Consider the following 14,862-nt stretch of genomic DNA (forward strand, 5'->3'; position numbering starts at 1 on the left):
GGGCACAGTGCAGCTGCTTGGAAGAAATGGAAACCACACACTGGACCTTTCTAAATGGGAAGTCCTTCCTTCTGCAAAACAGAAATAACCAGAAGAAAACTGGAGGGCAGCTTCCCTGAGGGAAAAGCACGGAAGCATTTACTTAAGTGTGAGACAGTCCCACAGTTTTCTAAGGTCAAAAATTACTGAATTCCTCCATGATTTTTCCTATATATAGAGAGAGACTGAAAATGTTCTAATAACAGCAGTGGGACCAGTGTCCTGGCTTTGTAAGTCCCCTTGTCCCTGTTTCTTTTACCTACTCTTCCAAGTTTACCTTGTCATAGTATCCAAGTGCCTTCCACAAAAGGAGAGGTGAAGCATATTTTCATTTTGCAGAGAAATATCCTGCAGGGTCCTGAGATTTTAGGCTAATTTATCATGCTTACCATTCATCCATCTTCTATCCACTGTGTTTGTTTGAAAAGTAAAAATCATCAGAGCAGAACCCAGCTGCTTTTTGTGTTCATAAAGAGAAAGCTTCACTGTTTGGTAATGAGATTGAAGCTCCGACGAGGACAGAAGTGTAGAATGCATATGCACAAAATATATTTCAGTATGTCTGACCACCCTTTAAACTCTCTTTTTGCTATCTTAAAATTATATGTTTACACTCTATTTCAATCAGCCCTGGACCTGCAAAATTTTCATAAATGTTTATTTTTAAGCTCTGTTAAGCAGGGTTACTGAAATAAGTCAGTCTGCAGTTTTATAAACAAGTAAAACTTTGCAGAACCAGGGCCTAAACCTTGAATAATACATTATTTCCTTCCTTAATGCTTTTATTCTTCCAAATTGTTCTTTAATTCCTCTGTTTTCCATCTCCCATCAGTATCCTCAGATGGCCAGTACAGGGCTGATTAGCACATGGAGAAACAACATTAAAGTCTAGCTTTATATTCTGCATCTAATCTAAATTCTGCATCTTACAAACCTAGATTTAACTTTTCATCAGATCAATTGTTCTCATTTTAGAGTTCAACAGTTTTATGCCTCCAGAACTAATAACAGGAAATATTATCTCTACAAAGCAAATAATAGGTGTATACAGGGCCACTATTGTACCTCTTGGCACTTCTGAGAATTTAGCAGTTCTGCTGTGTGTAGATATATACTTTGCTCTTAAATTCCTTCTCTGGTGTGAAGTGGGTATTAGACATTGCATTCATGTATACTACTACTTTGAGCAGGGTAACTGTGGGCTGTTTAATAGCCATAGTGCCTCATTTTGGAGGAGGCTGCACTTTGGGTATGCCACAGTGCTTGCCTCTATGCTGTGCTTTGCTGTTTTGCAGGAGTAAAGAGATTACAAATGTCATATAGCAATGTATTTGAAGAGAGTTATAAATACAATCTAACAATTTTTATCTCAAATTTACAAGATTAAAAGCTAGTTAGAGAGATAAGATCATAAGCTAAGATACGATCATAAGCTAAGAGGGGAAGAAAGGAGATGAGAGAGAAAAGATAATGGAGATGAGGTGGAAACAGATGAGCTAGAGTTATGGAAAGACAGCACTCAGTAGATGAAGTTCCAAATAAGAGCCAAATTCTTCTTGCTGCACCACTGAGATCATGTGATAATAACATGGTGTGTTAAAGAGCAGAGGGATAGAGAGTCATTTGTACTGACACTGTGTGCAACAAAAAGAAAGCAGTCAAACCTAACCAACCAAAATCTTTGAAGGTGAAATCATGAGCACAGAAAGTACCATCAATAAAAAAAAAAAATGTAGAACAACAGATAGGAATCTGAAAAATTACAGGATCTCTAGAACATGAACAGGAGATAACATGAGAGTCAAGACACTCAGGAATTTAGAAAAAAAAATTTAAAAGTGAAAAGCACGACTATTGGAAGCTTTTTTTTTTTTAAAGCAAACTAGGGGGAAAATCAGAATCAAAAAAACTGGAAAGAAACCTGAAAGACTTCAGAGTAAAGAGAAGTATAGCAGAGGCTCAGAGATAAACGGCACATAGGCAGCAGTTCTGTACATATAACATTACACTTTATGTATATGTGAGTATTTAAAATATTTCTGGGTAGGTACTGTCACCTTCCTAACGCAGTCAGAGGATGGTCCAGCAGGCAAGCAGATCACAATGGTACGCACAACAAGGAAGACTTTGCAGGGTAAAAGAAATGAGTCTGTAGAGAAATTAATTAGAGAATTAGGGCAGTGGTAGGAAAAGGGGAATATGGGTAACAGAGATTTGGGGATGCTGAGAAATTAAGATTCTTATCAAAAGAAGAGGCGAGGTATTCTTCTCTATTCATATTTACATTAATAAAAGGGATCTTGGAAATAAGCATCCTAAGAAAAAATTATGTTCACGTCTCACACTCTACAAAGAGGTAAATGCATACTAGAACATACAGAAAAGAAAACCAGACAATGAGGCACAGCTGGGACAGGAAACATGCAGCAACTAAACCCAGGAGCTAAGTTAAAGTGCATGAATGCTTCTCTAAACGTCAGTCAGGAAGAATATTCAGACAGATAAATTACTCTACTGTGTTGACAGAAATTCTCATCTGTAATTACAGAAGATACACCAGGCAGGAATACATGCTGGGAGGAAACTATGCTAGCAAGAGAATTGTTTACAGTATAGTTAAATGTTTCTGTGTCTGAGAGAAGCTGGTCATAATTCTGCTTTAATCAGCATCTGCTCTATCAGATCAATCTTCTGAGTTTTAGAAGGTATCTATTGCTTTTGGACCTCATAAAAATGATGTACTCTTTTATTCACTCATAATATTTTTTGTCTGGGCACTAGGTAGCCCCATATCTAGTCCTTACCAATGGTTTGTGCACTATGGTGACAAGTGGAGCAACCATCTCTGAAGCTTAATTCTTTTTCTGTACGTTATCTGGAGTTTGGCTGAAAACACACTTCCTCCTGCTACATGTTTCTGATTCTTATTTATAAAAATTGGGGGAGTTTTTTCTCTGCAATACTTTATGGTCATGTTCCACATCACTGACCGTTTGCTAGGCTTCTGTGTTATTCTCATGAACCATTTTTTCTGGGTTTCAATGAGCTACCACAGTTAGATAGTTGCTGTAATTTTCCATACTACTACCAGAAAGTTAGTGAATGTAAAACACCCCAAAATCATGACAACAGCTTTTCCATACCAATATGCCTTCAGCTGAGAGGTCAAGCTCAGACACATAATTTATATGTTTGGAGGGATATTTCTTCTCACTTTCAGGGGCAAGCTTCAAACTGTCCTGTCTTTCAGGGAGAAAACAGGCAGAGCATTTCAGGAGTGCTAGGCATGTATATCCCCCCAACAAAGGACTGATCCAGGGAATGAAACAGTGGTTACACTGACACTTCGTGACAGTAACCACACAGGTGTGTACATCAAAAGGAAAGCACCCCAATCTGCCCAGTCTGGTTTCCCACTCTGTGTGATGTGCCGTATTCACTGCAGATTCAGGATAGTGTTGATGTCATCTCCTGTCTCCTCACCCATATTCTCCTCCTCAAAATGGGGCAAAAACCCAGGTGTGACTTCTCCTTTGTACTTTCCTCTTCCCCTAAGCCAATTCCTTGACTTCACACTGTGCTTTTCCATTTTTTACTCTAATGCCATCTCTCTTCCTCCAAGTACCAAAAGGAGACCCAGCTGCCATTTTTATGGAATCACAGAATAGTTTGGGTCCAGCTCCCCTTCCATGGGCAGGGACACCTTTCACTAGATCAGGTTGCACAGAGCCCCTTCCTGCCTGACTTTGAAAACTTTCAGGGATGGGGCATCCACAGCTTCTTTGGACAACCTGCTCTAGTGCCTCAATATCCTGACAGAGAAGAATTTCTTCCTAAAACTTTTCTCCTCCCTTCACATAATAGAAGCCTTGATTTAATCTTTGTAGAGAACCTAATTACCAAGTTGTGTGTTTTGAAGGCTCATCTCCACAAATACAAACAAGAACAGGAGTATAACGCCAAGCATGGGAACACCAATAACTTGATAAGAGAAAAGGGAGGCCCCTGCCCTGACTCCTCTTAAGAGGAGCGATCAGTGCTGCTGTCCAGCTGTTAAAACCATCACTTTGAGTCAACAGGTGCAGTTCCTCAGCTTGAAAACTGATGGGGTGGGAGTTACTGCCTAAAGGGGTATGGGATTCCTTAAGGGACACAGGGGAATAGTACTGGAGGGATAAACCAGTCCAAGCAAATTACTGAAGAGTAAAAGAGCTCTGGACTCAACTGAGACCCTCATTTTCATGCTAATCCATATAAAAAGCCTACTATTTTGATATCAAGCATAAAAGTTGTTTAAGGTCCTCCCTGATATTGTTCATTTCTTATATTTACAGAAGAACTTGTAAGGTAAAAAATCAAACGTGGATCCTGGGTATGTGCTTTCTGGTCATTTTTTTCCAGCAGGTTTAAGAGGTAATTTGAAGACTTGTCATGCAAACTGAGATTGTTTCATGCTTTCTAGTGAAAATAGTTTAGCCACAACTCCATTTCATTTCCCATTTTCCAGCTTCAGCAAAATTCCTTCCCTCCAAATCTCTCTATGTATCTAAAATTTAGAAACCTTGCTGGCCATTATCCTTTACACTTCCATATGCCCACATTGTGATATGAACCAGAAAATAAAAGAGGAACTTTTTTCAAAAGAAGGGCCATTGCAGAAGAGCTCACAATGGTGTGTGATATTGTTTGAAGTTGCCTACTGAACTCACACATTGCCAGTGCTTCAGGCACGGGGTTAGGTAGGCTTTAAAAAAACAAAGAAACACTACTGTTCAGAAGCTTTTTTTTGCTATGATGACACCTCCTCTGAAATTGCTTATTTTTCAGATCAGTGGAGAGTGATACAGAAGGTCTTGGATCATTACAGAACATGAAGATCCTTACCCATCTGAGCATATTGCAAGTGACAGCAGAACATAGAGGGAGCCCCCAACAACACTGTCAGCAGCCAGAGTTAAGAAAATATCACTCACTGAAATTTCCCTTACTTAGAGATGTTTTCTGACTTTTTTATTGACCCAACACTGTTGTATGTTTAAAGCAGTCAGAGATGTGTTACATCAGCCCAAGTGCCTGATGCAGAAACACAGGGAAAAGATCATCCAAGGAACCTCACTGATGATCAGGTCAGCAAATCAAACTGCCTGCAAATGTATATGCCACCCATCTTAACAGCAGCAGCTTTTCAACCCCTTCATCTAGGAGAAGGCTTCTGAAGGCGTCTGTACACAAGGAAAATAGAGGAAACAAAAGAAAGTGTATGTTGCAGTCCTCCCACAGAAATAGGATTGGTTCAAGCTCAAGGGTGCAAGCAGAATCATGCTGTAAGAAGAAAGCTGGCCATTCTGGAGCCAGCTCAGAGGCACTGCTCCCATGGGTTTGCTGCTCCCATGCTCCACAGGTCAGCTGGGCAGCAGCAAATTCACCTACTAAGGATTCACCACAGCAAGCACAATGAACCTCATGCTGTTTATCTCTCCTTTTAAAACTCAGGTTCTGACATTCACAGGCTTACAAGTGAATGATTTGATCTTCTTTTATTTAAAGAAAGTTCTGAAAATTACCACCAAAAAGTCAGAAATTTAAGCTATCAAAGGAATAAGAAAATTTAATTTTTTTTCTTAAAGGCAGTGCTTTAAATATAATCTCTTCATTTTTGTGACATTTAGCACGTGATTTCTGACTGCAAAATTCACATGCCACTGAAGTTTCCATGCTAAGCACTTTTGCTGAGTGCCTGCCCAAAACGCTCTTCTTGTGTGAGAAGGTGAACTGCCTCACTGGCAGGCAATGACCTCAGGATACCAATTAGCAGAAGAGCTGCTCGGCTGTCACTAATACTGACCCACTTCACACCCAAGCAAGTGAAGGCAAGTTGCTGTTGTCACACTGTCTGCTACAGAGTGCAAGTCCACTTATTGTACCTTCCCAAATCTTTAAGCAGAAGTTTGCTGTTTCACCCTTGAAATGTCAAGTTGACAAGTTCACCATAGGCTACATCTAAAATAAGGCCACCCACAGCACAGCAGCACTGTTTCTCCTCCAGTGTGTCCCCTGAGCAGAACACAGAGCACACAGCCTGCAAAAGGGCAGATAGGTGTCACATCTGTGGTTCCCTAATTTGTGCAAGCACCTTGAAAGCTCTGACCCTCAGCAGACAGCTGTGAACTGTGAGGAGAGGGGGACCACATACCTGGATGATATCAAACTGCAGCAAGGATACTGCAGAGCAGTATAAAACCAGAGGATAAAAAGCATGGAGTTACACATAACTAAAGTATCCTGAGTATCAACAGAGCCATTCCTGGAAGTATGAACACAGCTGGGTGCTATAACAGAATATCATTGAATTATTATTGTGATCATCATCTGACCTGGCCTCAAGGTGTCATCTTAAATTTTGGTTTAACAGCACCCTCCCATTTTGCTTCTTTCCCTATAATGACTTTGTTTCAACTTGAGTTAAACTCACAGGTTACAGAATGGGCCATTTACACACCATTATCCTTCCAATTTATTCAAATAACTGGGAAGATTTTAGTAAAGTCTAGACCACACTTTAGCCTCTGGTTTCTCTTTTCCAGAAAAAAAAAAGATGGTTGCTGACCCATTTAATCCACCTTAAACAAAGGGGTGGGACATTCAGGGTTGTTCTCTTTATACTTGTAATCTTTCCCTCCTCAAATTGCTTTCTGGGAAGATGATCAACAGACAAGAGAGAACTCTGTCACCTTGTGATTGATTACAGCTTTTCTCCAAGTCACTCTCCTCATCTATTTCATATGACATTTACAAAAGCTAGCATGATGTTATATTCATCAGTTTCTAGAGAAAGAAAATGTCTAGCAATAAGAGATCCATTTGTTTTATCACAAATAATTCTATTTCTTCTCAGTCTATCTTGGGAAACATAATGAATACTTTAAAACACTTTCCAAAATATTTCTCAGGCATATTTCTTACATCACATAAGAAATATTTATTTCTGCTTGGTTATCAGCTAGTACTGTTTCTGAGCTTTTATAAGTCTGTTTTTTTCCAAAATCTCTCTTTAACTGACTCCACAGACACCTGCATAGTGCACATACACATTTTCATTTACTGCACAAAGCCACAGAAAAGCTGACCAAAACAACAGTTTATATTTAGGGCTGTGTTGCATCCTTAACAAGAGGGAGTGCAGTTCTGAGCTGCTCCAGAGGCACCACAGGAAGGAATTGCACTGCTGGCTGCTGGTTATTTACTGTAAGCATAGAGGTAAGCTAGCAGTAAATAACCACTCTGCTGCTCAAGTCCAGTAAGCATCAATTGTTCTGGCTCACACTCCAGCAGAAAACACCAAGTTAAAGAATTATGCTGTAGCTGACTTTTCCCATCCCTGCCTTGCACCCCTGCAGGGAAAGAAAGAGTGAGCACATGCTCATTTAACTTCTCCAGTGGTCTGGGAAAGCATGGAAGGAAGCACATAGCAGGAAGCCTCTGCCTTGGCATGAAGCCTTCCTTCGTGTTCAGCTCCTGGAGAATACCCGGGGCTTCAATGAATGAGGCACGGGCAGTGCCTATACTGAAGGCAGGCACAAAAACCTGCCCAAAAGCCCCACCTAGCCCCTCATACACAATCTCAGAACCACTGTAGAAAGAGATAGACAACATTAGCACAAGATATCCTCTCTGCTCTTGCACTGATCTGTGAATCTGAAAGAGTAATAAAGCATTAATATGAATAGCAGGCATGCATTTGAGTGCCCTTCAGTGCATAGACAGTCATGGGCTTCTCCTCTGTAAAATACTGTCCTAGTTACCATAAAAACAGTCTACATTCCACAACAGATCACCAGCCTAGTTCATGAATCTGGTCTCATTCCCTCCTGAAGGTCACATAAAAATATGGTGTAGGAATGGCCACTGGGCCTAGTGCAGAGCCCCTTTAACTCACAAGGAAAGGTCCATATTAATTTAATTCTCCTTATTGCTAGTACAAAGTCTGAGAAACTGTTCATTAACAGAGGAACCTGTTCATTAACAGAGTAATACTGAGTTCCTATTAAACATTTCAACAAAATGGGCTCTGTTGTGTCAAAGCACACTATTTCAGCTCAGTGTCTGAAAGGAATACTCACTCTTAAGAACATGAACTGGCAAGCACAAGGCAGGGCCGTATTTGGCAGCAGCATGTACCAGCAAAAAGCAAACTGGCTAATATCAAGGGCTTGAGCGGCAGATGTGTTTTGCTTGCTTTCCACTGCAAAGTGCTATCTAATTAACATTTCAGTCCTCTCTGAAAGAATGAACAGAGGGGCTGTACATAGTCCCAGTCCCCTCCTTAGCCAGAGCCTCCCACGAGGGCAGGAAATCCCTGCAGATTCCAGATAGAGCAGTCCAGATACAAAGGTATGCTGGGTGGCAGAAGAAAAACATCCACTCTTCAGCTAAAACCATAAAAAATACACAGCCATAAGAGAAGTCTGAAGAAGAGATGAAGTCCAAAGAGAAGACTTTCAAAAATGGATATCTGCTCCCAGCCTTTATTATCCATCTTGCAAGTAACTTCATACAAACATCTGATTTCCAGCCCAAACTTATTACTTTCCCTCTTCCTGCTATAATTGTTTTATTTGCCAATTTACCCACTTTGGGGGTCCTCCCACTTGTGCCCTCTATTTCCATGTTGGTAACATGGAATGTTTTCCAAGGGTTTTTTTGTTTTTGTTTTCATTGGCAAGCATCCTTTTTTCCACTAGGTAGCTTCCTCTCAGCTTCCCTGCAGTCAGTCACACCTGCAGCTCTGCTCAAGAGCAGAAATACAGACATAGCTCTGTCATGAGGGCTGTCAGCATCTGCTTCTGAATGAATGCTAAACAGGTAAGCTCCCAGCAACTGCACCTCACAGATCCAGCCACAGTTTTCCAGGATGAAGAACTGACTACCAGGCTGGTAAGAGAAGGTACAAGTGCAAACACAGCTCTGAGGAGCCTCTCACAGCAGCTGGGCTCCAGCAGCCTCTGACAAAGTGCAGACAACAGCCATGACCAAGCAGACTAACTGCAGCACTTCTGCAGGGTGTCAGAGCACCAGTATTCAAGGGACAGTGAGAGAAGGTCAGTCAAGCATATTTCAGGGAAAAAAAAATCCAACTAAAAGATAGAAAAGTATGTGTGTGTTCCTAGCAGCTGGAAGCTCACAAAAATCACTCCATATCACCCACACTGCAGTGCTGGCCCAGAGTTGCAAGCTTAGAAAAAGCTGTGATTCTGGCAGATCCATGCCATCCATAGAGACTAAGCAGTCAGGCATCCCTGCTGAGCATCTAAACAGCCCCCAGCCATACTGTAGCACCTGCTGGGCAAGCATGGGTCAGCACAAAATAGAGCAAACACGGTAAAACAGACTGGCCGCAGGCTTCAGCCACATGAACATGATGGTTCACATGTGCACAGCAGTAGGCTGGCCACAGCAAGCCTGACTTGCAGTTATCAGATGTTACCCAAGTGCATCTGAATGATTGTAAAACATGGGACCTCATCTTGATGTCCTCTTTCAGGATGCCATTTTTGCCCAAGATTTTAGAAGCTAAATACAAAATTCTGACACTCAGTCGGCGACAACTCAGCACAGACTCAAATCCAGGTTGAGCATTCCACATAAACATCTGCATCTCACTTTAATAGAAAGTGGCTAAAAGGAACATGCTGCCATATAATTTCCAATAGGCACAAGCTCTGTATTTGTTTTCCTTTTTGTACAAGGGGAAAAGAATAGATGAACATACACTTTGCTCTGTTCTTTTCCTGGATCCATGCCCAGAAATCAGAAGTGGAAATACACACCAGTTTGAATGATTTACAGGAAAAATAGAAATTCACATTTTCTGACTGCACAACTTCCCGTGTCTCCAACACATTCAGCTATCAAACCTTTCAGGTGCAGGCTGTGGTAATTTGGTGCTCCCAGACTGCATCCCTGGAGTTAACAGAAAGCAGAGAACAGCACAGCACACTGCTGGACTGACTCCAAGGCTGGGGGAGGTCAAGGAAAAGATTCTCCCTGACTTTGGTGAGCTTCAAAAAGGCTCTGGAAGGCTGTGTGTGAAAATAAATGGTAATGTAAAAAAACAAGTTAAACCTCAGCAACAGAGAAAGAAAAAGAAACCTTGCAAAAGCATTATGCAGCACACTGAACACTCTTACTCTGTTTGGAGACTGGAGAGCAAGTTGCAGGACAACGCCCAGATTGGTGCTCTCTGCTGAGTATAGTGCAATCTCAAAAACCCCCAAGTCAAATCCATAGGAGCTGTTTTTTCAGTAGCTGGCCGACGTGTCACCCCGAACATCTGAGAGAAGCACTTGCAAAACACTGGAAAACTCACTGCTAACAATTGGTATCCATCCTGCACTGGAGTGAAAGGCCAGCAAAGTGTCTGGGCTCTACAAAACCTGCTCATCCTTTGCACTTTGTACAGTGGTCACCAGAACTGCTGTAGCTCCCTGCTCTTGTGAGCAGGTCATGGCGCTGCTCGGAGCAGAGAGCCTGATCTGCTGTGTCCCAGAAGAGGGGCTGTACTACACCCAACTAGCACTGCCTGGCATAACTTGTACTCAGCAGGAGCCATAGTTAGAGAAGACCAGGCACTAAATAAGCATGGCATTCTTAATTTTGCTCCCATCTCCTGTTGGTTTAGCTCAGGGACATGAGCTGCTCTATTTTCTGTGTAGTTAGTAGCCTCCAACACCAACTCTTATTCAATTTCCATAAAACTAACATAAAGTGTTTACAACATCCTTTTAAAAAAAGTTCCATGTCTGACACCCTCTGCATAAAGACGCAACTTTTTTTTAAAGTCTTTTTCCTATTAACTTCATTTGATGCTCAGCAGTTCTTGAACTAGAACACACAGAGAATGTTCAACTCTTCATGTGCCTCTTTATCAGAGACTACTCAGCTGTCTCTTTCCAAACTGGGACTTTCCAAGTCCCAGTTCAGTCACAGCCTCCTACAAAAGACTTTTTCTGCCTTTCATCACCCTTGCTGTCCTTCTCCAAACCTTTCCAGTTATATTACATCATTTTTAAATACAGAGATCAAACTTTCACACATTATTCAGAGGCATGAAAACCACATATTTACACACAATGTCATGTTTTGTTCTGTATTCCTTTCCTTATAAACGCCAACATTTGATTTGTATTTTTAACCACGTGAGTAAATTGACATTTTCACAGACTTATCCACTAAAGCCCCAGGTTCTCATTCTAGATACCCCAATTCTCAGTGTGAGCTCAGCTCACTACTCATCTTTAATGAAAACTGGATTGTTTGTTCCCCACATGGATCAATTTATCATTACCTAAACTGAGTTTTATCTAACACTTTCTTAGCCAGCCAGTCAGTCTGATGAGGTCCTCCAGACAGACTTCACATTTGCTGCCCCTGCTATGATGGCATGGTATCTTCAGAAGTTTCTCTTAAGGCCATATGTGAGCAGAGCCAAGAGCACACACATTCCTGTGTGATCTCCTCAGTCCAACGACTGACTACTGACCTTGTTTTCCAAATTTTGGCCAAATTATCTAGCCACACCAGAACTGCTCTTCTGATGTCATAACTGCTTAGCTTTCCTAAAATCCTCTACCAAGGAAGCTGGTTTTCAGTAAGGTCTCTGGCAAAGGAGACCATACCACACACCATCTTTATGAACAATCTTGTTGACTCCTAAAGAGAATAGCAACACATTTGCAAGGCAGATGCACAACTTGACTACACCAAGCATGCAATACTTTTCCAGATATCCTCTAATTCTTCATTTTGTTACAGTTTCTATGCTGTATCAAGTACTTTTGTCAAACTTCATAATCATATGTACCATCTCCTGGTGCAAAGGCATCTCCACACCAGCAGTCACACAGTGCTGTAAGCTGCAGCTCCTCTGAAGCTTTTGGATGAGCACAGGCTAGTTGTGGTGATTTGTTACTGTTCATTTTGGCTATTTCTTCTACTAACCTTTTACAGTCACTTCAATTTCAGAAAGACTTTCTTAATGGTACCCCACAGAAAGGTTTGTGGCATGGGAAATTACCCCAGGTTATTCCACAGAGAACAATTTACAGAATTAATGAAATTTCCTTTCATTTGCCTTAACAAGTTGGAGTATCTCTGTTACACCTTAATCTCCCATTACTCCTACACATATCCAAGCAGGTTTCCTGCTCCTGATGCATTTGATGAAACATGTGATAGTTACTATAAAAGTTTGGATCCCTTTTGGTAGTTGATAGGCAAAACTGAAAAATTGAGTACATTTCTGGGCTTTATATATAACCTACAAGAGTAGGGTTTTGTTTTGTTTTTTTTTTTCTTCAAACATAATTTCAGCTTCTGGGCACATTCTTCTTATTTATGATAATCTCTGTTTTGGGCAAAAGAAATCATCATGACCTCCTGCAAATTCTTCTAATAGGTGCAGGGTCCTTAAACGGTCTTCATGTCAGCTCATTAATAACACTTCCTCAATTTTACACAATTACCCTTCTCCCCATTGGGGACAGCTGTGATGAATTTTTTGGCTTCACATGCTCTAACAAGAATACTGAACCAAAGTATATTATAGTCCTTGTAACAGAGTTTGTAGGATTCAGGTCCTACACATCACTTGGAACAAAGACTCCCACCCCCTTGCAGGCCTGCTGATCAACTGCTCCATGAACCAGAAGCCAGCAAGTTCAACACTTGGTTTCTTCATCACATCTTACCTCCTTCAACAAGAAGGAATTCAGAGATTCCCATTACTCTTGTTTTCCTTGTCCCTCACAGGCTTTATAATTTCCAAATGCACTGTGCTGGCTGCTATGTCCTTCACTAAAGTTTCCACCCCAGATAAAACTCTTTTTCCTTGGAGGCATTAGCAGCCACAGCACATTTCTTCTTAGAAGCTGACTGGTTCCCTAGACAATTTTTTGTGTTACTGATGCATGTCATGATGGACAATGTAGTGATGGACATCTATTCACACAGTAAACAGAAACTAAGGTAATGGGACCCTAGGGTAACAGTGAAAAGGCTGTTAACCAAAATTAAGGCTTTGGAGTGGGAGACATGACTATAATACCAGCCAAAGTAGATAAAATTAGTAAAGAGGACATGGAAAAAGAATAAAGTGGGTGAAACTAATCTAGGACTAGATTTGTTCTCTTATCCTATTGCTTCATATAGTCTGCCTGTGCTTACAATTCCAGTCAGTGGAGGGATGATAATAGCATTAGGCAGAAAAACCCAGGAATTCATATGCATAGTTCTGAACAAAGGTCAGAGAGAAACCACTCCCTACAGTCTATTTTGCTGTACAGAACAACAACAAAAAACCCCACAGAGGCTTATTGATAGGAAAAAGACCACACACCATGAAGATCTGATGCAATGGGACACCAGCAAGTTTCAGCTCAGCAGGGTTGCTCTCTCCCTCTCTTAAGACCTTCCTAGCTTTTTCTTTTGAAGGACCAGAGCTATAGAGAAGGCTCCATTAGGACATTACCATACCATGAAAAATAGACCTGCCTGGAATATATAAAGAAGATACTGTAAGGTTGTTTCATGTGCTGCCTAATCTGCATATCATTTCTGTTTTTTTTGGCTCCAGACTGTTTGAAACTGCTGCTTGTTCTTCCACAGCTGTAGTAGCGCAACATCACTTCTCAAATGGAACAAAATTCAGCCTCAAGTCCAGTGGGAGTACGATTGTCTCTAATATTCTTAATTTTTAGCAACACCCCTGAAAAATACGGAGATGTTGTATTCAATAATATAATGCAACAAAGTTCCAATTCTTTTTCCTGATGCACTGGAAAGTGTTGTATAGAAGTACGTCTTTTTGTACCTAGCAAGAACTACTTTCAAGTAGCTCATCTGCATTTGGGATGAATTGTAGGAATAAACACATCTGATGACTCCTCTGGTTCAACCATGCTGTACAAATTCTTCCAGGGAAAGGTATAAGCTTCACAGCAGGCAATTACAAGATAAGGAATGTCTTGCACTTTTATTGTCATAAAAGCAAACTATGTCACCCAGTTCTTTATGGTATGCTTCAAAATTTTTTCTCATTAGAGAAGTAGTTTTCATCAACAGAAATGAGTTCAGAAAGGTTGTGAGTTAATACAGCCATGCATGCATTCACTTACTCTGTATAGATTTTTAAAAATTCTTTTTGACTTATTTCTTCATGTGGTTTTTGATAGTTCTTCAACTACAGTCCATTGAAAGAGAGCTGCAGAAAAAGTTAATTTACTTTAATGTAAGTCCCTATTGAAGACAAGTTTTGATGTATTTGCTTTGTTTTACTGCTTTCTGAGCCCTGTTGAGCAGTTCCCCCTCCATGGATCCAAGAAGCATAACATCCCTAATAGACACACTACAATAACTTCAGACAGCCATATGGTCAGAGAAAAACAGAAGGAAAGGAAAACTATCTCTGCAGGTAATCTTTGAATACTATTCCTTAGATGCCCTATCACTTGATAATGCAAAACTTCCTCTAGAAGAGGAAAAAAACACCTGACTGCCAAGTGACCAAGACTAAGGCATGCTGCATTTCCCTACCATCTTTGCAAGAATCCATGGCAGTTTTTCCAGCTCAGTCTAAAACAGCCTTCATTGTATTCCATCAACATTCTCACTAGAACTGACATGAATAAAAGACTCTGGTATTACCCTATAAAATGCCTGTCCCCAAGTCAAAGCACATACACTGCTTCAGAACATGTTTTTTTTATTACCCAAAAGAATTGTTAGTACCCAACAGGTCTTGAGTTACAACAGCTTGGCTGACCAGGC

Source organism: Haemorhous mexicanus, chromosome 3 (genome assembly GCF_027477595.1).
Source record: "Haemorhous mexicanus isolate bHaeMex1 chromosome 3, bHaeMex1.pri, whole genome shotgun sequence".
Taxonomy (NCBI): Eukaryota; Metazoa; Chordata; class Aves; order Passeriformes; family Fringillidae; genus Haemorhous; species Haemorhous mexicanus.